Below are 26545 nucleotides of genomic sequence, written 5' to 3' on the forward strand. Positions count from 1 at the left end.
CTTCTTTTTTGAAAAATTCACATTTATCTATCTGGATTTTTAAATTTGCTTCCTTTAGTTTTTCCAATACATTCATGAGATCTTTCTTATGTTCCTCTAGGGAACTTGAGAAGATTATGATATCGACCATATAGACGAGACAACACTTCCCTAAGAATTCTCTCAAGATGCAGTCCATAACACGCTGAAAAGTTGCTGGAGCATTTTTCAGCCCGAATGGCATGCGTGTAAATTCATATTTTCCGGAGGTAATCGAGAAAGCTGTTTTCTCGATATCTTCGTTTGCAAGTTGAATTTGGTGAAAACCGGACACCAAATCAATTGTAGAAAAATAACAAGTTCGGCCAAGTTTGTCAAGTATTTCCGTTATTTCCGGGATGGGATATTTATCACTAATTGTCTTTTCGTTTAGTTTTCGATAGTCGATAACTAAACGAAACTTTTTCTTCCCAGAAGCGTCAGTTTCCCAAATAGGCGATGTATAAGGTGATATTGATTCCCTTATTATCCCGTCTCTAAGCATTTTTTCCACTTGTTGTTGGATTTCTGTTTCGAAAATTTGTGGGTATTTATAGGATTTTGTATGTATTGGTATATTGTCTGAAGTCCTGATATTGTGCTTTATCTTATGGGTGAAAGTTAATTTATCCGAGTTGGAATAAAGTATTTCTCTGTTGGCATCTATAACCCTTTCCAAAGCTTTTTTCTCCTCATCGTTCATGTGTTCACTCCTAAAACAGTATTTTCCTTTTGGTGAAATTTTTGGAATGTCCTTCAATCTAAAACAATCGGTTCCAATTTCAATTTCATTAGAGTTCAGTTGTACTGTTCTGTTGTGGTAATGACTTTTTATTGCCACTATAGCTATGCCATTTTTGCTTTGGTATAAACCGGGGAGAATTGAAAAATAATCAAATGGAGTTTCTTCCTCAACAAGAAAGCTACCTTTTTGCTTTATTGGTATTTTTACAAATTGGAACTCTTGTTCCGAAATGTTGATTTTGTGGTTTCCTGGAAATTTCTTTTCGAGGTTAAAAGTTTTTCTACCAATTTTCAATTTATTTCTGCCGATGTCCAACTGAGCATTGAGGTCTCTCAGTGTTTCGTACCCTATTAATCCATCGAAAAAATCGTGGAAATCGAATTCATAAAATTTTACTTTCTTCCTAATTTGGAAGATGTCAAATGAAGCTGATCTATTGATGTCATGTTTGCCATTGATATTCGTGACAATGAATTCCTGTTGCATCTTTGCAATTTTCGAGTTTAACATGTTTGGGCAAAATATAATTTTTATTGGCACCTGTGTCCATTAAAAATTTTAAATTGCCCTTAGTTGTTTGGATAGTCAGATAAGGAATAAAATTGTTATTCTTTATGTTTTTTGCTTTTCCTTTCTTACCATCTGAAAATTTAATTCGTCGCCTTCAAAATAATCGTCGTCTTCTGATTCTAAAATTGAATCGTTCGACGTCAAATCCGCTTTAGGTTCCGGTTCGCGCACTTCATTATTATGAACCTGCATTTTCGACTGGTACGTCCTCATAGAAACGTCCTCGTCATTATTTACTTTTTGAGATCTGAATCTCTCAGATACGGGTTTATTATTCTGATTGGTTTTTGGATGATATGACTTTTGATTTTGTGAAATTGTCTGAGCCTTCTGCTCGGGAATTCTGTAGGTCGAAGGACCTTGTTTGTTTTCCAATTTTTGCCTGAATGCGGCATTGGAATGTTGCATAGTTATGTCATGGGCCTCTTCTAATGAATTCGGCCTATAGCTACGCACGTACATAGCCAGCTGATCCCCATTCAGTCCGTCTATGTACCTTGTAAGTGACATTAAACTTATTAATTTTATAACTGCTTCCATGGAATTTTTATAGTCTTCCATGTGTGCAGCAGACGATTTGATTGCTGTATCAATCGTCTTAACTTTGTTATAGTATTCTGTGAGAGATGCTTTCCCTTGTTTTACATAAAAAAGAGATTGGATATGTGAGGTGATATCTCTCTTGTCTCCAAACGAGTTTAAGAGAACCTCTTTAATTTCGTCCCATTCCGTAGGGTTACCGGAGGAAATCAAAACCTCTCTTGCTTCCCCAATAATTTTTGACCTAACAACACGTATGATTTGCTTGTAGGTTGGCTCGAATTTATAGTCACTGAATAAATCTAGTGTTTGCTGCGTGTCTTCCACCCACGCGAGCGTTTCTTTTCTATTTCCGCTAAAGTGCGGAAATTTTTTCACGGGATCCGGCGTGACGAAATTTAAAAATGGATCCTTCGCTTTGTTTTCTAACTTAGTTATAGTATGAATTAGAGCGGCCTGGTTTTTCGTTAACTCTTGTATTTGAGCGATTAATTGCTCCGCTGTAATTTGCACTGGTAATTCAGCTTGCGCTGTTTCTTGCATTGTTTGGTTCTCTAGCGTGGACATTATGCTGTCTCTATGCTGTTGAAACCGTTCGTGTTTCGAGTTTTTTCTTCTTGAAGCAATGGTTGCACTTGTTAGTTGCACTTGATCACTTTTTGGTTAATTGATAACGAGAGTGAAAATTACTTACAGTATCAGTAACCTCATTCCCGGAGTCTGTTAATGTTATCGATGAGCGTGGTTCCGTGAGTTGTTCGGCAGCTCCCGTAACTCCAGCGATGTCCTTTCGCGGATGGTTTCCCAGGAAGTAGCACTACACAACACTTTCAAAAAGACTGCGCCAGTAATGACCGAAGTGGCGATTACGATATAGAAAATAAATTTATTTTCACTAAATTTAAAGATTACACATCAACGTTCATACTAAGACTAAATGCTATCTTCTGTTCCCTGCCTTTTTATAATGTCGGTATCTCGCGTCAGCAGATTCCTTGTTATCCGTACGGTCGCGTTGTTTCCAGATCGGGTTCCTTTGAATGATGTCGCGTGGTCAGCCGTTGTCGTCAGTTGTTATGGCTCGCGATTGTCTTGATGGGAGGCCTCTGGATGCAATCTGATCCTGGTTGCATCGGTTGTTATGATTCGTTGTTGCTCTAAGTGGTCGTGTGGGGTACATCTGGTCGGAACGTATATATAATAAGACCGATTAAATGGGCTTCGCCATTTACTTTATTATAACACAAATTTTTGTTGTCTCGCCTTAACGCTACGGAGGATCGGTTCGAACTGAAAAACTAATCTGCTGTTCCCTACAAGTGGTTCCCTACAAGTGGTGGTTTGAAATGGTGCGCGGCTGGAGGTCTATTGGCTAACATCTGTTTATCCTTCAATTGCTTGTAGTCCGTTCGCTGCATGCTAGGTGTAGGTACTTATGTTGTATTTATGTTAATGGGTTCTGGTGCACTCATAACTTCTCCGGGGGGTGAAGAAGTGTCGTCCTCGGCACTAGGTATGGCGTTGTTGGATTTTCGGCTCTGTCTTTGTGAGCGGGATCGGTTGTTCTTGTTGTAATACCTCGAAACGAAATTCCCGAAAGATCGCTTATGGTCTACCAATACGAGAATAACGATGATCATGATGATGCTGGTGGAGATTGATATTCCTCCGAGAGTCCAATTCCATATCCCGAAGTTATACAGGTAGATATGTTGTAAGTGGTGTCGATTTATTAGCGTTTGGTTTTCTATTTTAGCGATATCGTGGCTATCTTTTCTATTGATGAGTAGATTGTGGAAGGCTCCTTGGATATGTTCCGGTTGGTTGTTAATTTCTTTCGATGAGAAGTTATGTTTTCCGAGTGTAATACTGCAGTTTGTAAACGAAATTATGAAATTTCCGTCGAGAGTCCTATTATCGGGGCCACAATTAGACTTCAGAGTAACATTTTTAGCGTTTGTTATTAAAAGGCGATTCTCTGATATTTGTCTCATTTCTGCATCGCCATTTATCATTGTCGTGCAATTACTTTCGACACCCTTGACTAGTGGCTGGATACACTCATCAGAGAATCTCTTCATGAAGGTGGCGCGTTGCACATAGTCATCGGGTTTGGTGGTTGTGAACAAAGTTTTATCGTTTTTTACCAGAAATGTTGGATAGTCTTTTATTATTTTGTTATTTACGGGCAAGGGAAAAATCCGTATAATGGTGAATTCGTTCTTCTCCAGTTTCGGTATATGCAGGATGTATAATAGCGATTGATCGTTGACTGCTACTCTCGGCGTAACGTAATTGAGTGCATCATCCGGTAAGTTTGTTGGTACTCCTTGTTCTTGTAAAATTGTCCTGATCATCGTGATCTCTTTCATCGTTAGTATTTGATTGTTTGTGATTCCCATTTTAGATAGTAGTATAGCGTCTTGGATTCCGACAAGGATTTTGTTAATTGTATCGATATTGAGGATCACGGTGATTGTTTCTAGTTCATTTAGAGTGATTCGATTTCTATATGAGCTTTCTGATATTGTGTTTACTATGTTTGTGAGACGCATAATGCGCATAATTGTTCATTTACTTTGTATTGTTCGTTATTTTCGTCGATCAGCATATTCATTGTACTGTTTACGATTCTCAGGTCCTGTGCGTCGGGGTTTCCAGCTATCCACTTCCATACCGTTCCTAAGATCTCAATGCTTCATTTATTTCTCCTACTATCTGGCCTTATTTGATATAGATTTGAATACAATTCTTCTGTTTTATGTTTTACTAAATTACTGAAAGGATTATTCGTGAGTTTGTTGTTTGCGATATTCAACAATGTATTAACGGAATTTTCTAAATAGGTCATATTTATGGTATGAATAATGCGGATATCGCCTGTCTGTATTCTACATTGCTTTGTTTTAAGTAACAATACGGGGTCATTGTGGAGGTTGGATATTTCTAATTCTTGGCAATTTACTCTTATTAATAAGAAACATAATGAAATTGATCTTATCATATCAACTGGTCCTTCTTTCTGATGCAATGTATGTGAATCTGTAATTAGTTGGAATAAAGGGTGTGTCACATCAAATTGCATCACGGAAAAAACGCTGTAGAAATTCGCCCAGTAGACCGATCCTTTTGAAAATTTTAGACAGTAAAATAAAAACTATTAAACAACTTTTGGCATTTTCTTTTTATTCATACTTCGAGCCCAAGCCCGTATGCTCGCACCTTCCTCTTTACCCCGTCCATAAGGTTCTGTACAACGTCAGGTTGTAGTTTTTTTTTGAACAGAAATCCATTTTCTCTTGAAGTCCGCCTCCGATTTGACAACTTTTGGGTTCTTCCGGAGGGCCTGCTTCATAATCGCCCAATATTTCTCTATTGGGCGAAGCTCCGGCGCGTTGGGCGGGTTCATTTCCTTTGGCACGAAGGTGACCCCGTTGGCTTCGTACCACTCCAACACGTCCTTTGAATAGTGGCACGAAGCGAGATCCGGCCAGAAGATGGTACCACTCTGGTGCTGCTTCAAGAGTGGTAGTAAGCGCTTCTGTAGGCACTCCTTAAGGTAAACCTGCCCGTTTACCGTGCCGGGTATCACGAAGGGGGCGCTCCGCTTTCCGCAAGAGCAGATCGCTTGCCACACCATGTACTTTTTGGCAAACTTGGAGAGTATCTGCTTGCGAATCTCCTCCGGAACGCTGAATTTGTCCTCTGCGGAGAATAACAACAGGCCCGGCAGCTGACGAAAGTCCGCTTTGACGTAGGTTTCGTCGTCCATTACCAGGCAATGCGGCTTCGTCAGCATTTCGGTGTACAGCTTCCGGGCTCGCGTCTTCCCCACCATGTTTTGCCTTTCGTCGCGGTTAGGAGCCTTCTGAACCTTGTATGTACGCAGGCCCTCCCGCTGCTTGGTCCGCTGGACGAATGAACATGACAAATTCAGCTTATTGGCGACATCCCGGACCGAACTTCTCGGATCACGTCTAAACTGCTTAACTACGCGCTTGTGATCTTTTTCACTGACGGAGCATCCATTTTTGCCGTTCTTCACCTTCCGGTCGATGGTTAGGTTCTCGAAGTATCGTTTTAGTACTCTGCTGACCGTGGATTGGACGATTCCCAGCATCTTACCGATGTCCCGATGTGACAACTCCGGATTCTCGAAATGAGTGCGCAGGATTAATTCACGACGCTCTTTTTCGTTCGACGACATTTTTCCAAATTTACGAAAAATTGACAGTGAAGCATGGCCAACGTGATCTATACACTCTTATCTGATTATAAGCGAAAGCTGAAGATATAATTCCTAAAAATGAAATTTCTACAGCGTTTTTTCAGTGATGCAATTTGATGTGACATACCCTTTAGGGTTATTAGTTGTGTTTCGGTAACGCTTGGAGTCCAAAATTGTTAACGGTATTGATCCTAGATGATTGAGATGTATTTCCTGTAGATAGAAAAAAAGTTATTAGTGTTTTGAATTCTTTTTCTCAAACGTTTGATTTTATTTTTATGTCGTTTCACGTTTCTAGGTATTTTGAATGTTTTGTCATGGTTCTCTAGACACTTTGATGATGTGAATCGGGGATCCACTTTTTTTCTGGTAACCTTTTTTATGAAAACGTCCTGGCCAATTTCGATGGTTGGGGGGTTTTCATTTTTGTCGTTGTATTTCTCCATGTTTTTTCTTGATTTTAACAGGTTGACCATGACTTCGTCGAATAAATTTTGGGCAGCTTCGGAAAATTCCGCTGGATTAGTAAGGTTCCTCTGGTTGAATACCACTTCGTTTGGTTTGAAGGATGTGGACGAATGTACTGTTTCGTTATATAGTGACGTGATCACGGCTATAATCTGTGGGGAGGTTAATGTTGGGTATTTATGTTTATTTGTGTTAAAAAGCTCAATAACTGTACTGTGCGCTTTTTCTATTTGTCCATTAGATTCAGAGGACGATGCAAATTCCATCTCAATTCCGAGATTTCCTAGAAAACCTTTCAATTGTATACTAGTGAAAGATGCTTCATGGTCGCAAACGATTGTTTGTGGTATTCCAAAGTTTGCAAAGTATGTTGTAAGGGCATTTTGTACGTCGATTGCGTTCCTTGTTTCTATTCTTAGTAATTGTAAATGTTTAGAAAAGGCACAATAGAGGCGAATGAACTGCAAAGTTTAAAGCCTCTTAAAAACAAAGAAAGGCACAAATAAGGGAGAGATAATTATTTTTATCCATCCCGAAAATATCCATATGGACTCTTTGAAATTGGCATTTTTCTATTGGTCTCGGGGAGATTTTGATATTGTACGGTTTTCGTTCGTACTTATGTTGAGAACACGTAGTGCAAGCATTGCTATAGTTTTTAATTTTCTTAATCATGTTTGGAAAATAATAGGCACGTTTAAGCTGCTTTTCCACTTCTTGTGTACCACGATGTGCTCTTTCGTGTTCTTTCTTTACAATAGCGTCCTGTCTTTGTTCAGACGTGACGTCTTCCACCATATTTTGTGTTATTACGAAATGTGATGGAGAGTTTGAGAAGTTTTCTTGAAACACTTCTTGAATTAATTGCATAATATTCTCGGGCAGAAGAATAGCGGTTTGTTTTCCGTTGTGAAATTTTTTCATTGCATCCGTTAGTGTTTGTTTGTCTAGGTGGTTGCTGCAAATAACGGTTCTTTTGTGATTTGGGAAAATAGTTGTGTGAGTTGTAGAATTGGTTTCTGAATGTTTGAAAATTATTTGATTCTTATAATAATTTATCGCTCGCTCGGTAAAGTGTAAAAAAAAATCTGTCGATGCATCGGCAGAATGAATCGTGTTCGTTTCCGATTGTGAGACATTATTTTGCAAAGAATCAGCATCGGAGGGGTTGATTTCATTATTGTTAGTTTCCACTTTCCTGCTTAGTGCATCGGCAACCACATTTGTTTTGCCAGTTCTATATTGCACCGTATAGTCATAATTTTCTAATTCTAATCTCCATCGAAGAATTTTCGAGTTTTAGTTTGAGTTTTTAATAAAAGTGAGTGGTTTGTGATCGGTTACGAGGGTATTGTTACCGTACAAGTAGGGCTTAAATTTTTCAATCGCCCAAATGATTGCTAGTGCCTCCTTCTCTGTCGTAGAATAATTTATTTCGTGTTTATTGAGGGTTCTTGATGCAAATGCAACTGGGTTATCTCGCCCCTCAAGTATTTGAGACAAAACTGCTCCTAAAGCATAATTTGAGGCATCTGTCGTAGGGAAAAATGGTTTTTCAAAATTTGGATAAATTAATATAGGATCAGTCGTTAAAATTTTCTTACATTTTTCGAATGCTTCTATATACATTGCATCCTTCATGTCGAGTTCTTTATCTTTTCTTAAATATTTAGTCATTGGTTGGGCGAGTTTGGAATAGTCTTTTATAAATTTCCTATAGTATCCTAACAAGCCTAAAAAACTGTTTTATTTCTTTTTGCGATTTCGGAAAGTTCCATTTTTGTATTTCCTTAATTTTTTCAGGATTTGGCTTAATTCCATCTTCCGTAATGATGTGTCCTAAGAATTCGCAATCTCTTCTCAAAAATTCACACTTGTCCAGCTGAATTTTTAGATTAGATAATTCTAATTTTTCAAGTACTTTCCCTAGGTTTTCTAAGTGTTTATTCAAACTATCGCCAAATATTATTATGTCGTCTAAGTATACGTAACATATTTTACCGATGGGGTTTCCTAGAATAGAGTTCATCGCTCTTTGGAAAGTTACGGGTGCATTTTTTAATCCAAATGGCATCCGCAGAAATTCATAATGCCCTAGGTCGGTGCTAAAAGCTGTCTTTTGTCTAGAACTTTCGTCGAGTTCTATTTGTTGGAACCCAGATTTTAAATCTAAAGTTGTGAAATAGCATGATTTTCCCAGGTTGTCCAGGATATCCTCTATTTGTGGTATAGGATGTCGATCATCCACAGTTTTCTCGTTCAATTTTCTGTAGTCTATAACTACACGAAATTTTTTCTTACCGGATGCATCGATTTTTTTGGGTACGACCCAAATCGGTGCGTTTCAGGGAGACTCGGAATGTGTTATGATTCCATTCTCAAGCATTTCTTCGATTTGTTCCATGACCGTCTCTTTATGTGCATGTGGATATAGATAGGTTTTTGTATAAACAGGACTGTCGTCTACTGTATTTACCTTGTGTTTGATTGTCGTGGTTGATGTCAACTTTTCGTTATCTTTAAGTATAACTTTATGATGTTTCGCAAGTGTTTCTAAGATTTTTAGTTTTTCGAATTCAGACAAATGTTCTGTTCGTATCAAAGTTTCGATAGTATCTAAAAGTATTTTTTCTGAGGTGTTTATCGACGAGAAAAAATTGTGGCATTGAAAATTATTTACTTTTGGTGTTAATTTTGCTCCTGCTGGTGTTTTCGGAGGCCGGGGTTCGTTCGTTCTGACGAGAAATGTGGTATTATTGTTTGTCGATCTATACAAGCCTGGTTCAATTTGAATACCTTCGTAAAGTTTGGTTGGTTTATCTACAAACCAGTCTCCGTTTTTGTCGCTAGATAAGCTTATGATATGATTAAATTGTTTAGGTTGATTTTTTATGTAATATTTATGGAACTCAACTGTTTTTCCAAGTAAATTCAGGCTTGATTTGTTGTAATCTAAAATAGCGTTACACTGAGAAAGGGTCTCGGATCCTATAAGTCCATGGAAATCTAATTCGTTAAAAAAAAAGCGTTAGTGCTGGTAGATCCGCTCCGAGTAAGGTGGCGATTCCTTTCGATGAGTTTATTCGGCTTCCACCGAGATTTTTCGTTAGAGTTGGTTTTATTTTCTTAGCTTCTTTTTAAAATTCCGGGGCGTATAATATTTTTGTTTGCGCCTGAATCGATAAGTATATTCAAAATACTTTTATCATCAGTATTACATATTTTTAAGTATGGTAAAAAGTTGTGTTCCGTTGCTTTTACGTTATTGACCAACATGTGGTCATGCAAAAATTTGCTTCCAGTGTGTTTTCTTCTTCATCTGTATCGACTTCTTGATTGTTCACAATTTTTCTATTCAATGTTAATCTACCATGTAATGATGTGTCGATTTCCATAGGTTCAAGTTTTGTATTTTGTTGTGTTTGGTAGTGCGGTTTTGGATGGTTAAAGTTTGGACGATTGAATGAAGATTGATTCCTATCAAACACTTTGTTTTCTTTTGAAATTTTATGATGGCGTCCGTTATCATCAGGAGGACTGATTTTGTTAAAACTAGAACTCTTTTGGAAATATTGGTTCTGTAAACCCCGTTGGGTGTCGGAAATTCTCTCGGATGATATGAACTTACATAGAAATGCGTATGCGCTTTCTAAGTTTTCGGGGCATGCTGCCTGAGCATAGCCAAAATATGGATGTCTGAGTCCGGCCATAAATGCGGCTAGTGCATCCTCATCAATAAATTTGCAAATTACTCTCCAGCTATTGTTGTATTCTGGATTTTGTTTTGCTATTGATTTTATGTTTTGCACGATGTCTTTCGTACGTTTATAATATTTATGAATATTCATGTCCACACTTTGTTTATTGGCCCAGAGTTGGGCTTTGTATGTAGCCAGTTCCTGGCGATCGCCAAATGCATCGATAAGAACTGTTTTCACATCCTCAAATATAAGTGGGTTGCCAGCAAGACAAACCACATCCTCTGCATTCCCTATAATTTTATTAAGAACCGCTTGTACATAAATGTTGTACGTTTGTGCGTTCACAATTTCTCTGAAAACTTCCAATGTATTTTCGGCAGTTGTAAGCCAGGATTGCAATTGCTTCCGGTTTCCATCGTAAGTTGGTATGGATTTGATTGGATCAGGAATCCGAAAAACATCGCCAGTCATTACAGCTTGTGGTGTGGCAGAGAAGAATTGTGTATTTGATGTTGAAGTTAGTAATATTTTGAAGCGTATTTTCGTGAGCTTGTTGCTTCAATGAGAGCTGCTTCACATTCATGTTTAATGAGCTAATTTGCTCAACTAGTTGCTGTAGTATCTGGTCTGATGTTTGTTGTTGTCGCTGTTGTTGTTGCTGTTGTCCCTCCATTTCGTTTATGGATAATTTTTCGAGATCAATTTTAAGATTTTCGACCGGTACGTGCGATAAATCTCCTGAATCGTAAGAGTGCTCGCTGTCACTATCACTACGTTCGTCGTCGCTTTTTGGTATGCGTGGCGCGAACAGGATTTTTCGTAACTGGCTATGAAAATATGATAAATATGAAATGTTTCGCAACAAAAAAATAAAAACTTCGAAGTCGACGCCTATCTGGTAGTACGTCGAAATCGGGGCAGAAAATCGTCTATCTGATTTTGCGTCTATTTGCTAGTGCGCGAATTCTCCTCGAAAGTAATTTTAATTCGATTAGTGGGAGCACTGAAGAAAATTTAAAAACTTACGGTTTTCTACAAATCGTGTCCTGGTCCTGGCTGACGATGCTGGTGCTCCAGATGATCTGTGCCGGGGGATCCTCAACTCGAACGGCAGTTGTAAACTTTCGCGCCGTCGATGCTTGCGCGGAATCACTTTTGCGTAACAATTACGCGTTCCACTGTTTTAACACACGAACACTCAGCCTGTTCCGGACGGCTGCGCCAATAATAAGACCGATTAAATGGGCTTCGACATTTACTTTATTATTACACAAATTATTGTTGTCTAGCCTTAACGCTACGGAGGATCGGTTCGAACTGAAAAACTAATCTGCTGTTCCCTACAAGTGGTGGTTTGAAATGGTGAATATATAAGTAAAACCCACATCCCAACATACTTAGGAAGAGATCCACTCAAGCACCGAGAACGACGGTGACACACTTTCGATAAGCTAACTCATCAGTTCTCCACGCGCCTCGTGAACAAACAACGCATCTTCATTTCTGTTGCACCGACCTGGATATTCGCACCGTCAACATCATCGATACCAACGACCCATCGTTCGATACACAATCCAAAGGCTCAGCGCTTTGGCCGGGTCGAACTCCACCACGATCGAGCTCACCGGAACCAAACTGGAGAGTCAGCATAAACGTACGCCGCGTTAGGGAACTCAGCTCAAGCTAATTAGTAAGGAATAAAGTTCAGTCTCAATTCGATGTTCAAGAGAGGTAGTTCGGCTTTAATTTTTTATCAGAAGGGTAAATCTTACTGGGATCATTCAAACGGTCTACACGGCAGATGTTGTGCTGCTAAAACCGGTCGCTTCTCGTCGCTACTGGAATAAGTCTCTGAACCCGAAGAAGCTGGTTGAGGTAAATTCGATTTGGCATGGGAGATTTTTCGCAGATTAACTTATTGATCAAATGGCTGCAGGTTAAATTTTCTAACCTCTTACGGAACATGACGATGCAGAGAACAATCAAACTGCATAGACTGTCGGATGATACGAATACGCCTGGTTTCCGCAAAACACGGGAAGCGGATTTGAAAGAGACCTATCTATGCTGGAGAACAAGTTCCCTCACTGGTTCTTGCCCCAGGATGCTATCATCGATTGCTTCATGGGGGAGTAGCGATTTTTTCTATTTAGTGTTATAACCAATGGCAACGATGGCCGATCATGACCGTACTAATCAAAGTGATTCAACCCATTTGTCAGACATGGTAGTCCATCACTGCGGGTTTTGCATTGGTAGCATCCCTCGAACAGACTTATTATTCACATCTTCCTCAGTCATATCCGGTTTTGCAACAACAGCAGTAATATCATCACCACCAACCAACCTAAATTGTCAGCTTCAATGGAGCGGGAAAAAACACGTAAATTCTTCCCGAAATCATTGGTTATTCATTAATAATCAGACAGTACAAAACCTCGACAAAGGAATACAAAGGTAAGCAGACGCTCAAAAGACCCGAAGAAGCTGGTTGAGGTAAATTCGATTTGGCATGGGAGATTTTTCGCAGATTAACTTATTGATCAAATGGCTGCAGGTTAAATTTTCTAACCTCTTACGGAACATGATGATGCAGAGAAAAATCAACCTGCATAGACTGTCGGATGATACGAATACGCCTGGTTTCCGCAAAACACGGGAAGCGGATTTGAAAGAGACCTATCTATGCTGGAGAACAAGTTCCCTCACTGGTTCTTGCCCCAGGATGCTATCATCGATTGCTTCATGGGGGAGTAGCGATTTTTTCTATTTAGTGTTATAACCAATGGCAACGATGGCCGATCATGACCGTACTAATCAAAGTGATTCAACCCATTTGTCAGACATGGTAGTCCATCACTGCGGGTTTTGCATTGGTAGCATCCCTCGAACAGACTGATTATTCACATCTTCCTCAGTCATATCCGGTTTTGCAACAACAGCAGTAATATCATCAACCAACCTAAATTGTCAGCTTCAATGGAGCGGGAAAAAACACGTAAATTTTTCCCGAAATCATTGGTTATTCATTAATAATCAGACAGTACAAAACCTCGACAAAGGAATACAAAGGTAAGCAGACGCTCAAAATTTAGAGGTTTTTGTTGATTTAAGGAGGGACCCCTGTCAGAAAACACCGCTTCGGCGATGGGAGGGTGGCAGATGTTTCCTGTGGGAGCTCATTGAGGAAACAATGTTTAAAAAGGGACTTATATTTTGATATAACGAAAACATTGGTGTCAACGGCAACCAATTAATTCTTGTTCTATAGAGTTGAGGAAAAGCTTCTCTCAGTGTTTACGACCACACCGTTCTCTTGCACATTTTGTCATCGCAGCAATCACTGCTCACTGCATTCACTCTGTTTATTTACACCGCGCTGTTGGACACGAATTTTTTAGCGTCTTTATTTATAGTGAGATATCATCGCGTAGAAAAGAATGTGAAAATTGACACTAGTGCTGAAAAGCGCAAATGTTATAGTGCAATACGGAACTACCAATACCTTTTCGCAAAAATAAAGTAAACGCAAAGTGAAAAATGAATTGCCTCCTATTGAATAAACGTGTTTAGAGAGTGTCAACTGGAAGCGACAGCAACAAAATTGGAAAATGATTTTTTTAAAAGTCCCCTATTGATCCGCAGGGACCAACGTGAGTCAGACGGAAAGTTCATCTTTATCCCCCTAGCTCGGTCAGGGCTTAACGTTTTAAATAAGCCGAAAGAACTAGTGTATACTCGACAGGAAGAGGCAGGGTTGTTTGATGAAGTATCGTAAATGAAGCACTGGGCGGTCTTACGGAAGTTGGCCGGAACCTCAACCATGACCGATGAACATCTCATCTTGGCGTGTTCTTTTACCTTTTCGTGGCTTTGGTGGCGTCTGTTGCTCGTTTTTGGCCATTCGCTCAAAAGTTTTCTATCTGGCGCAGCTGGGGAATGTTATGAAGGTTGGTGGTCTTCGCGACAATGTTTATCTCCAGGCTATCCATCCTCCAATGATCTTTTGGCATAATGGGCTGATCCCAGGTTCGGCATAAAGACCACATCACCTTCCCAACTCCGGCAAGCACTTCGTACTATATATCTCCCCGTTCATCATATGACTCGAAAGAAGTGCGGCTTGGGCATTCCCTTCACGTCTGTCAGAGAAGGACTTTCTTCGAGAACTTGATGTGAACGATATATTCGACGTCATCGCTTACCTGGGGAACGTAAGTACCCGGTCCCCTGCCATACGTTGAATTCTAGCATCAAGTACGTCTCGTCTTTCATTATGATTACGAAAAGAAGTTTTTAACTTCTGTCGCCGGAAAGAAGTTTTTCACAAGCACTTCAAGCTACTCCTTCTGGGTGATTGCCTGCTGCTCAGATACGGCCGGTCTCGTCTGACGCTTCCGCATGAAAATGTCCATTTTGGCCAGATTCTTCTCCACCGTTTGGCCGGTTGCTTCGATCACCCGGCTTGAGGAGCGGCAAAGAGATGATATTGTAAATACCAGATCGGCTATATCTGGCGGACACAAAGTGCCTCAGGATGTCCAACTCCTTCGCTGTGTGCTTACAGTATGGAAAAATCATCAAGTTGCTTGACAGTGCTGCTGTGGTGAATCAACATCCTTGAATAATTTTTGTTGTAGACTTTCAACTTTCAACAAGATTCAAAGAAAAAAAATTTAAATTATCTTTCAATGCCATCCCAAATTAGTCCATTTTTTAATGCATACGTTAAATCGATGAAAAATGAATTGGAATTTTCCAGGCGTAAATGGAGTGATTTTCGGGCGTAAACAAAATCTAAACCACCGAAAAATCGTCGTATATATATATATATATATATATATATATATATATATATATATATATATATATATATATATATATATATATATATATATATATATATATATATATATATATATATATATATATATATACAGGGTTTTCCAACTTTAAATTCCGAAAGTAAATTGAAATAAAACACACTTAGAATTCGAATTTCGATGAAACTTTTATTTCAAATTAAAGTTTGGTTTATGCCATTATGTGTGAAATACAACATCATTCAAATGTCCACCTAGGGCTTCCTCGCACACCTTAATCCGGAACAGGTAATTTTCGATGACTTTTCGGCACATATGGGGCGGTATCTCGGTCATAACTTCACAAATGTTGTTTTTCAAATGTTCAAGAGTTTGCGGAGAGTTGGCATAGACACGGTCTTTCGCATAACCCCACAAAAAAAAGTCTAGCGGGTTCAAATTGCATGATATATACATGATAAATGTGAAATTTCGTATTTTGACGGTACAGTTTTCGGTTTCGATTATTGTGGCATCGCTAACCATCCTTGAATCTCCGCAAGAGTCTTTTACTTCTACGATTTTTGTTGTGTCGATCAGGATGATTCCTTGCTTGACTTCTTTGATTTGTGTTGTTTGCTTTGATTTTACAAACGAGCATTTGGGTGTTTGGTGAGTTAATATTTTATAGATGCAATCGTCCTCAATTAGGTTATTTCCATCGCAAATATCGCATTCTGTAGGTTGGTAATGAACTGTGTTGCCATATTTCGTTACCAGGTTGATGTTCGTATCGATCCGTGAATTGTTAACTCTCAAAGTATGGATTTCTAACAAATCGTACGTCTTTCTATCCAAAATGGGGGTCTTTACTAATATGACTGCTTGATTGTTGCTGATACCGACACTCGCTGAGGTATATTGGAAAATTTCGTCTAAGTAATTTAGCTTTATTGTTTGTGTCTTAAGCCTGTCTAAAATTAACTGTTTTTCTTCCAATGAGAGTATGTTTTTGTTTATCAAGCCTACTCTAGAAAACTCTACTTGCTCCTCGATGTCCTCTAATATGCTGATAATTTTGTCCATATTCCAGATAAGGTTGACGAATTCTAAATTTGTTCTTATTCCCTGTACTGTGTTGTATTCCTTAGTAATTTTTGATCCAATTTTACTAATAGAGTCTGTAATATTATACAATTTATTTAGAAAAAGTTCATTGATCTGGATTTGTTTCATCTGATTGTTCACTAATTTGTCTCCTTGTGTTTTTAATATTCCCAAACTTTGATGCATGCCTATTAGGTCGTCGTTATCAGGGTTTCCCGTGATGAGTTTAATGGCTGTTCCTAATGCTTTCATAAGTCCCCTTTTTATTCTATGTGGTAGGAGGCTCCTGAGTTTATCTTTTGCTAATTTGGTTTTTTCTACTAGTGTTTGCTCTAGGTGTTCTATAGTTTTAAACGATTTTATGATTTTTTCTATGTTTTCTATATTGTCATTTAATGTCTTTAGGTTGATTCTATGCAACATTCTGTCATATCCGATTCTAATCCTTGCTGTTTTGATCTTAAACGCAACCAATCCATTACTATTCGTTATTTCTTTATATTTGGTGGTGCTTATTGTTTTGATGAGTATTATTCTGCAAGAAAAACAAATGGCTTCTTTAATATGGTGTTCATTTTAGTGGTCTTTGTTATTTTTTTATGCGATTTTTATGGATTTTAATGTTATTTGTGTCCTTGAAGGTTAGATGGTTGTCTTCTTTTTAAATATCCAGGTCGGTGCACCAGAAATGAAGATGCGTCGTTTGTTCACGAGGCGCGTGGAGAACTGATGAGTTAGCTTATCGAAAGTGGGTCACCGTCGTTCTTCGGTGCTTGAGTGGATCTCTTCCTAAGTATGCTGGGTTGTGGGTTTTAACTTATATATATTCCCGGCTAAAACACAATCCAAAGGTTCAGCGTTTTAGCTCAATTCGATGCTCAAGAGAGGTAGTTCGGTTTTAATTTTTTATCAGAAGGGTAATCTTACTGGGATCATTCAAGCGGTCTACACGGCAGATGTTGTGCTGCCAAAACCAGTCGCTTCTCGTTGCTACTGGAATAAGTCTCTGGTAAATTCGGTTTGGCTTGAGAGATTTTTGGCAGATTAGTTTATTGATCAAATGGCTGCAGGTTAAATTTTCTAATCTCTTACGGAACATGACGATACAGAGAACAATCAAACTGTATAGACTGTGATACGAATACGCCTGGTTTCCGCAAAATACGGGAAGCGGATTTGAAAGACGTATTATATATATATATATATATATATATATATATATATATATATATATATATATATATATATATATATATATATATATATATATATATATATAAGTTATAATCACCTAAGGTTCTGAAAGATGGTTGAACAAGGACATGTTGGATGGTTGAGCTCTAGGCTAGAACTACTTTATTTTGACATTGCTCCATATTTTATATCCAGCGAGAACTTGACTAATCTACCCGTTGACTACACTTTCAACTACCCTGCTTTAAATCATTACCCTCGTTCAATGACTACCCGCTCGACAACACGTGCTCTGTGTTGATGGTTTTGAAGGTTAAGCCTGGTTTCGCTTATAACTACTCCCTCTTCAAGCGAGGAACGTCTCGTTCCGATTTCTGATTTGGAAGAAGGTGACGATTTTCGCCGGGTGCCAATCGTAAGTTTCTCCGGGTATGATAAGATCGATATTCTCGTAAACAGAATGTTGGTCCCGTCGGTTGCTGCCCTCGGTGCCCGTGGGGAACTGCTTCAAATCGCTAATATTCCCTTAGCGACGCATCCTTCCCTGAAGTTATGCTCACTTTTTTCCGGTCGCGAACAGGCTCCACTCACCAGCACTAGGAAACAACCAACGAGATCCTACCGACTGCGCCAGTTATAATCACCTAAGGTTCTGAAAGATGGTTGAACAAGAACATGTTGGATGGTTGAGCTCTAGGCTAGAACTACTTTATTTTGACATTGCTCCATATTTTATATCCAGCGAGAACTTGACTAATCTACCCGTTGACTACACTTTCAACTACCCTGCTTTAAATCATTACCCTCGTTCAATGACTACCCGCTCGACAACACGTGCTCTGTGTTGATGGTTTTGAAGGTTAAGCCTGGTTTCGCTTATAACTTATATATATATATATATATATATATATATATATATATATATATATATATATATATATATATATATATATATATATAAGATAAGTTTTACACTTGAAAGTTACTTGAAAGGGTTTTTAAAAAACTTACTAATACTAAAGATGGAAGGAGAACGGATTAAATCAACTGCACTGATTGATGGTCTAAACTGTAATGTTAATCTTTATTATTTCCGAAGCCTAACTGCCCTGCCAAAACTGATTACTTAGCACCAGACAACGATGGCACGTTGGCGGTGTCAAATACCGCGGCTGCATTCTTGCTGGTTCCAGTAAATCTCGCTGGCAGTACACGCGTGTCCGATATCGCTGACCATGCTGTTCAGCTGTTAGACTCCCTGGGTGATGTTGGAGTGGTTCCGATAGCGGTTGGGTCCGCTAGGGTGGTTCCGTGTTTAACTTCTCCCCCCTTAAGTGTTGTTCGTCCCGAACAATTTCCTATTTGTAGTTCCTTCCAATATTTGATGATGCCAACGGTTAGTAGTACAATGAGAATGATGGCGGTGCTGAGCGATCCGAATCCGATCTGATACTTGAAGTCCACTGTTTTCAAATGTTGTCTATTTTGCAAGTTTAAATCGTGCAACTCCGACAGGTTTACGTGTCGTTCTATATGCAAAGTTTTTATATTTGTCAGTTGCATTGGTAAAATTGATGGGTGGTCAAATTTTATCTCATAGTTCTCGAAAAGCTCGTTTTTTATGTACAGTGAGCAATTGTGGAATGTTATGAAATGAATTCCGGTTAACGTTCTGGGTGTCAAATGTTCAGGTGCCGTTGATGCTTACGTTTTGTTGGACGGTTAGCACCAGTAGCGTTCCCGGGGCAATGGTTCTAATTTCTGCTGATGGTGGCTTTTCCAGTTGAGGGCATTGGCCGTGTTGTCCTTTCAAAAGTGGAGCTTCGCAAAGATTATCGCTGATTTCAACCAGTTGTCTTCTCTCACATATTGTAACTTTGTTGGTTTCTCTGCATTTGGAGGTGATGGCGAGGATCTGTTCTTTATTGATGAAAACTGTATTGTACGCCAGTTTCACTGAGTGGTTGAATAGTGGCAAGGGTTCTATGATAAATTTTTCGTAAATCGCTGGTCGGAACCGTGGGATGTTAACGCATATGATGATTGATGATCCGCTGTAGAGTGTTGTGGTCGTCAAGAAGTTGCTGGCATCGTCTAGGTACTTGATTTCTATTCCCTGATCTGATATTTCTTGTATTATAATTTCAATTTCTCTTGTTGTAAGTATAAATTTACTAATGATGTTCACTTTAGCCAACATGATGGCGTATTCGATCGATTTCAAATTTTCTAAAAAGGTGTCTAATTGAAAAGCTAGAGATATTTTCCGATTTTCGGATAGAATATAATCGTCATTTTTTATTATTGTATTCAAAATGTTTTGATGATTTATGATCTCCTTGTTTATTAGATTTAGCCTGTTTTCGAACTTGGAGTTAATTTTTATTTGCCGGTTATTTTGTTTTACAAAAGTGTTTCCTGTTTTTCTGATTTCATCTAGGTTGTTGTTTATTACTTTCAAATCTTCTGCATCTAAATTTCCTGTTATATATTTGATTGTGCTTCCTAATATATCAATAGATCTTCTGCTTCTAGTTGCTTTTGAGTACAAGGTATTGAAAATAAATTTTATTTCTCTTAGCTTCATTTTAATTATTTGTGACAATTCGTTTGTTGAATTTTTCATTTGGCTAATGACATTTTCTATTATGGAGATCGAAATTTCAAATTGTGGTAAATCGATGACATGTAATAACCTATCATATCCGGCGATTATCTTTCCTTCACCTCTTTTGAGGACCAACGCTCCTGCGTTATTTGTGATATCATGGATTTGGATTGATTGAGGTTGTGATAAGGATATTAGTGTAAGGATGAGGAGTATTGAGGGTATCCTTGTTGGGTTATTCATTCCGTCCTTCTGAAATATAGAGAGTTCATTAAATTCTTTTCAAATTTTCTTTGTGTATTTCCCGGCCAGAATCGTCTACAAGTGTTTTTCTCTTGTTTTCCGCGATTATGACTGGTGAATACTTTGGTTTGGTCTTCTTTTTTATTCCTTGCACTTTCTTGTAGGCGGTTTCATTTGGCTCGAAATTTGGTTCGACTTCTCTATTTTTGTTATGATAGGCGAGATTTTGTTGCTTTGATTTGTCGTGAGCTAACATTACCTCGTCATATACTTTATTTCTATTTTCTATCATAGCATCCATATCGAGATGTCTCTCTTGATCATCTTTTAATCCGAAAAAGGCCGCTCTTGGTTTCATTTTTATTGCCGAATGTATGGTGTTATTATATTGCGTGCAAGCAATATAAAAGATTTCCTTTAAAGTTAGGTCTTCATAGTGTGGTTTTATGCAGCGAAAGATCTCTGCTATAGTTGAGTGAAATCTCTCAACTGTACCATTACTTTCACTATGATTTGGGGGTGTGAAATAAATTTCTATATTCAAATCATGTAAAAGTCCTCGGACTTCTACCGATCGCAGCGATGGTTCATTGTCACTTACTATTTTCCTTGTTGTTCCATAAGTTCTGAAGAATTTTGTTAATCCTTTCCTTACGTCTATTATACTTCTGGATTTAATATGTGTCAACGATCCAAAACGAGAAAATTTATCGATAGCTGATAAGAAGTATGTTTGGTTAGTGATAAAGATATCAATATGTACAATATGTACAATATCCAAGGGTCTTTCGGGATTAGGGGTAGAGCCAAGGGTTATTTTAAAGGGATGGCGATCGTATTTGTTTTTGTGACAGATCTCACACAGTTTGATGTATTCTCTGATTTTTAATTTCATTTTGGGAAAATAGAATCTGTTCGAAATTTGCTGATGATTCTCCCAGATTCCTCTGTGAGAACTATCATGCGTTTGTTCTATTATGAGGTTTTGTTCCTCTGGGGTTCTCAAGTCTATCATCAATTTTTGTGTTAGGAATACTTTGAATGTTTTGTTTCGGTTAAAATAGTTTTTGTACACCGTTTGGACCAAATTGATAAGCCTTTCAGGACAGTGGATGCCATTCTCTCTTTTCAAATCCATAAAATTTTTAAACATGTTGTAGATGACAGGTGTTCCGAAGATAAGTCTAGTGATTGTCCTTCGAAATACTCTAGGGTATATTTGTTCGTAAGTGTCTGCTTCATCCGGACCTATTTTTAGAACTATTTGATTAGTAAAGGTGTTCAAAGGGAGTTCGGAGCATTTTATAAATTCAGAATCATCTGTGTCTGCCGAATGGGCGCTTATATCATCAGACGATTCGTTTTCTTGAAGATTGAGTTCATTTCGAACTCTTGATAAACTATCGGCGACTACGTTTTGTTTACCGGGGCGGTAACGTATTTCATAGTCGAATTCGCTTAACGAAAGACGCCAATGCACAAGACGATTATTGGTATCTTTCAGATTGAGTCCATAAGTCAGTGGCTTGTGGTCCGTGTATAAAACGAATTTCCTTCCGTATAAATAAGGGCGGAAGTATTTGCAAGCCCATACTACAGCTAATAATTCCTTTTCAATAGCTGAGTATTCCTCTTCTGACTTGTTGAGTGTGCGGGAGGCGAAAGCTATTGGCTTATCGCTTCCAATCACTCCTTGTGATAGCACGGCGCCAATTGCAAAATTTGATGCGTCCGTGGTTAGAACAAACTGCTTGGAGAAGTCGGGATACTGAAGAATGTTGCTCCCTGATAGAATGTTTTTGCATCTTTCAAACGCTTCAATGAAATCTTTGGAATGAGAAATTTCTTCCCCTTTCCTTAGAGCATTAGTAAGCGGTTTGGCGATTTTTGCAAAATCTCTTATAAACTTGCGATAGTATCCTAGGATTCCCAGGAAACCACGCAACTGCTTTTCATTGGAGGGCAAAGGCCACTCTCGAATAATTTTTATTTTTTCAGGATTCGGTTTCACACCATCCGGAGTTACAATGTGGCCTAAGAAGGCAACTTCCTTTTGTAGGAACTTGCTCTTATCCAAATGTACTTTCAGATTATGTTTCTGTAGAGTCCTGATTTTTGAAAGGTTATCAATGTGTTCTGTGAGGCTTGTGGAGTATACTATGATGTCGTCCATATAAACCAAACAGCTGGTACCAATATGTTCACGAAGAACGTTGTCCATCACACGTTGAAAGGTTGACGGGGCGTTCTTTAATCCGAAAGGCATCCTTAAAAACTCGTAGTGTCCGTTTTCGACACTAAAAGCTGTTTTCTGAATGTCTTTCTCATCCACCTCGACCTGGTGAAATCCAGATGCGAGATCTAAAGTGATAAAATACATGCATCTTCCTAGTTTATCTAGGATGTCTGTGATATTTGGAATGGGATACCGATCGTCTATCGTCATCTCATTCAACTTGCGATAGTCAATGACTAGTCGCCACTTCTTCTTGCCAGATGCATCCAATTTTTTGGGTACAATCCAGACAGGAGACACCCAAGGACTATTCGAATGGCGAATAATTCCTTGATCTAAAAGTTTTGTAATTTGGCGTTTTACCTCTTCCCTGTGGCAAAAAGGGTATCGGTAAGACTTGGAATGTATATGCATCTCATCTTTCGTTTTAATCGTATGTTTTATTGCGCTTGTAAACGAAAGTTTGTTGCCTTCCATGAAAAATATGTCGCTATATTGGGATATCACTTTGAGAAGTTTTGATCTCTCTTCAGAATTGAGATGATCAATTCTGAGTTGATCAAGTAAATTCCTGCTAGAGCTTAATTCAACATCTAATGACTCTGGTATGCCGGTTTCAAAATTATTAATCTCCGGTTCCAGAATATCATGTGTCAGGTTGACTTTTTGTGGTTCGTTAGAGTAATTTGTGATAAACATTTGAGTATAACCGTCTCGAGCTGCGTACAACCCAGAATGAATGAATACATTTGAACCAACATTCAAATCGTTATCTAGGAAAAAATCTCCTTTTGCTTTGGTTGGAATGTTTACTTGTTGTGTTTCATGCGCATTTAAATAAAGTGACTTTACGTCGGGATACTTGCGCTTCATTGAAATCGTACCTGCAGGAAATGATAGTTCATTTTTCGAAGTTATTATGTTAGCATGAAGATTTTTCAACGATTCGTAGCCTATAAGGCCATCGAAAAAGGGATGGAAATCAAAAATTAGGAAAACTTGTTTTGAAGTATTGGGGATTTGTGGAAAGGGATTGAATTCGACAAATCTGTTTATGGAGTGTGTGCCGCTCACGTTTCACGTTTTTTTGGAGTTGTAAACCTACAGTTTTGTAAATTCACATGTTTTTCTGAAAGATAGTTACGATTACTCCCGGAATCGATTAAAAATTTTAATTCGCCTTTATCTGTTTCAATTGTTATGTATGGGATGAAGTTATTTACGTTTTGTCCGTTGGATAGTTCGCTATTTGAAAATTTAAATCATCGACCTTTTGTTCGGGTTCAATTTCGTTGTTATTTACTGTTTGCTCTGGTTCTACCGTAGGTGGGTTTGTGTCGCACTCTGCTTGTGGTGTTTCGTCGTACTGAAATTCATAATTTTGGTGGTATTGCTCTGGGAAGCAATAATTACTATCAACGTATGGGGAATAGTCATTATAATCGAAAGGTTCATGTTCCATATGGAAATTTGGCCTATTCATGTAGTTCATCTTTCTAGACCTAATGGATGCGTCTACCTCCATAGGATCTGGTTTTGGTTGCTGTATGTTTCGCGGAGCGAAGGCATTTTGGTTAGGGAAAGGACCTTTGAAATAATTGAATGGGTTTGGGTTAGGTCGTGGAGTGAAAGGATTTTGGTTAGGGAAAGTTTGAGGTTTGAAAGAGTTAAAATGGTTTGGATTAGGTTGTGGTTTAAATGGGTGGAAATGGTTTGGATTTGTTTGCATTTTATATGGATTAAGTGTTGTTCTTCATCATTCTTCGGCATAAGCTTCGAGTAACCGGTCATGTGCTGTGAGCGTCTCCGTTAAAGCATTGTTTTCGGTTACCGTTGGCTGTTATTTTTTTTTATCGCCCGGGTGTGCTTTTTTCGCGCGTTTTCGAACTGTTCGAGATATCGTAAAACGCAGTGTGAACTCGGAATTAGTGAGAAAAGCAGAATCATCAAAGCCTGGCAAGGCCAGCCGGCTTTCAGTTTTCGCCGATTTGTCGCCATCGCAATCGAAGTCGGACATCGGTGCTCAGTTGCACGCACACAATACCAGCGCGATTCGCTGTTCACTTACAGCAGTGTGAAGGAGAGCATCACTTCTTAGTGGTGTGTGATAGTGCCGAGCGTTCAAGCGCTCCGATTGAGAAGCAAGCAGCGGTTGCCAGTTCATCAGCACTGGGTGCATTGTGGTGAATAGAAATAAATAAGATATAAGATTTTATTTTTTTTGACGTAGGACTACGTCTAACCGGAAGATATAGGGGGTGAAATGGAAATCTAGGCACTGAACAAGTAGGAAAAAATGCAAGATTTGGAACGCTTATAACTCGAGCATTTCTCAATAGATCGCAAATGTTTTTGCATCAATTGATAGGAAATATATCTACGCATCTATCATAACGAATAACATTTCATTTTTCATGAGATAAATAATTGAATAATTGTGAAATATCAAGCATTGTCAAAATGCCCTATGTGCCCATTTTTGATTGGTCCATTTTGTGCTCCTCAAATCGTACTGACCGAAACGGGCAACCAGAGCAGCAGCGAAATAGAATGAAGCACGATTGGAAAGGAAAAAGAAAAAAATGAACGAAACATTGGTCGCTGTCTCACACATGCGTAATTCTCGAGCCAGCCAGTCAGCTTAAAAATCCCCGCTCCGCTGCCGTAACGATCATTCTCATTCAAACCGTACACCACATCGGTTCGCATCACAACACATCAACAAACCAACCCAAGCAGTCATGGACATGGTAAAAGAGGAAAAGTGAAGGGAAAGGCAAAATCCCGCTCGAACCGTGTTGATCTGGAGTTCCCCGCAAGGGTAGCTAGGCCAAGCGCGTTAGTACCAGTGCACCAGTCCACCTAGCCGGCGTTATATAGTTTCGGCCGCCGAAGTGATCGAGTAGCTGGCAAAGCTGCTCGCGACGATAAGAAAACCCGCATTCGGAACAGAACACATTCGGTTCGATGAACATCAAGACAACAGGCAGTTGCAGCGAGTGGCGAGTGGCAAACGCAATCGCAAAACAGCATCAGGTAGCAGAAGAAAAAAGTTTGTTCTTTATACAAACTGCTTTGGTGGCAAATCCAGAACAAGGCGGCATCGAGGGCGTTCGAAATGGTTTTTTTCAAAACCACGAGTACTAAGTTTTCTAAATTGGAACCATTCCATAAAACAAGGCGCTTTTCAGGGCCATTAAACCTTCCAAAAAAGAGTTTAGGAAATAAAGTTCAATGCTTCCTAAAACATTATCCAAAATAATAATAAAACACAAATTGATGTTTTCATAATTTGTTTGCCAGGATCTGATGAGTATGTGAATTTGGCAGTTGTTCTGAGCTTATTGATAGTTGGGGACTTTCCTGATTATTCAATTTTCACCAATTCTTAAATTGTTTCCAAATTGAAAGTACAGTAATTTACAATTAGTTCGACATTTAGCAAATTGGACGGACATGTAATGCGACTTATTTAGTTGGACATTTTTGTAAACATAGAGTTCGGGGTCCAAATTATGACCCCACATTGAAAGTTGACACTGTACCACTGTCATCGCAAATGTTCAATTACAGGTTAAAATCGCCTCCAATGCGACACTGAGTGGCGCTTCGGCACGTCGCATTGAATGTAATTTACTGTACAACATGTCACAAAGCTGGATGGGATGAAATTTGTGAAAAAAAATGTGAAAGCTGTGGCGAGTGGCAACAAATCGCTAAACAGGAAGGTTTAGCCGAACATGATGGGGATATCGAGTGATAACAAAACAATAAACTCTTTAGATTGAAGATAATTTTGTGATCCTGAAAAGGACTCTTTTTAGCCTGCATGTGAATCCAACGAGCGAACAAATCGTAATGAATGTATTTTTTTGCCATCGCTCCCTTTTAACGCTCATTCGTTCGTCTCGTTGGACTCGCCCCTCTGGCTGAGTCTGCCGATTTGTCTCTATCCTGTGAGTGTGTACCGCTAGAGTATAAAACACGCGGACCCCAAAAAAATATCTTATTTTCTTTCAAACCGTAAACCCGTGTGGTTGTACGGCATCGGCATCGTGGACGTAACAAAGGAGGACAAGTTAAGG

Source organism: Toxorhynchites rutilus, chromosome 3, assembly GCF_029784135.1.
Source record: "Toxorhynchites rutilus septentrionalis strain SRP chromosome 3, ASM2978413v1, whole genome shotgun sequence".
In the NCBI taxonomy this organism is placed as follows: Eukaryota; Metazoa; Arthropoda; class Insecta; order Diptera; family Culicidae; genus Toxorhynchites; species Toxorhynchites rutilus.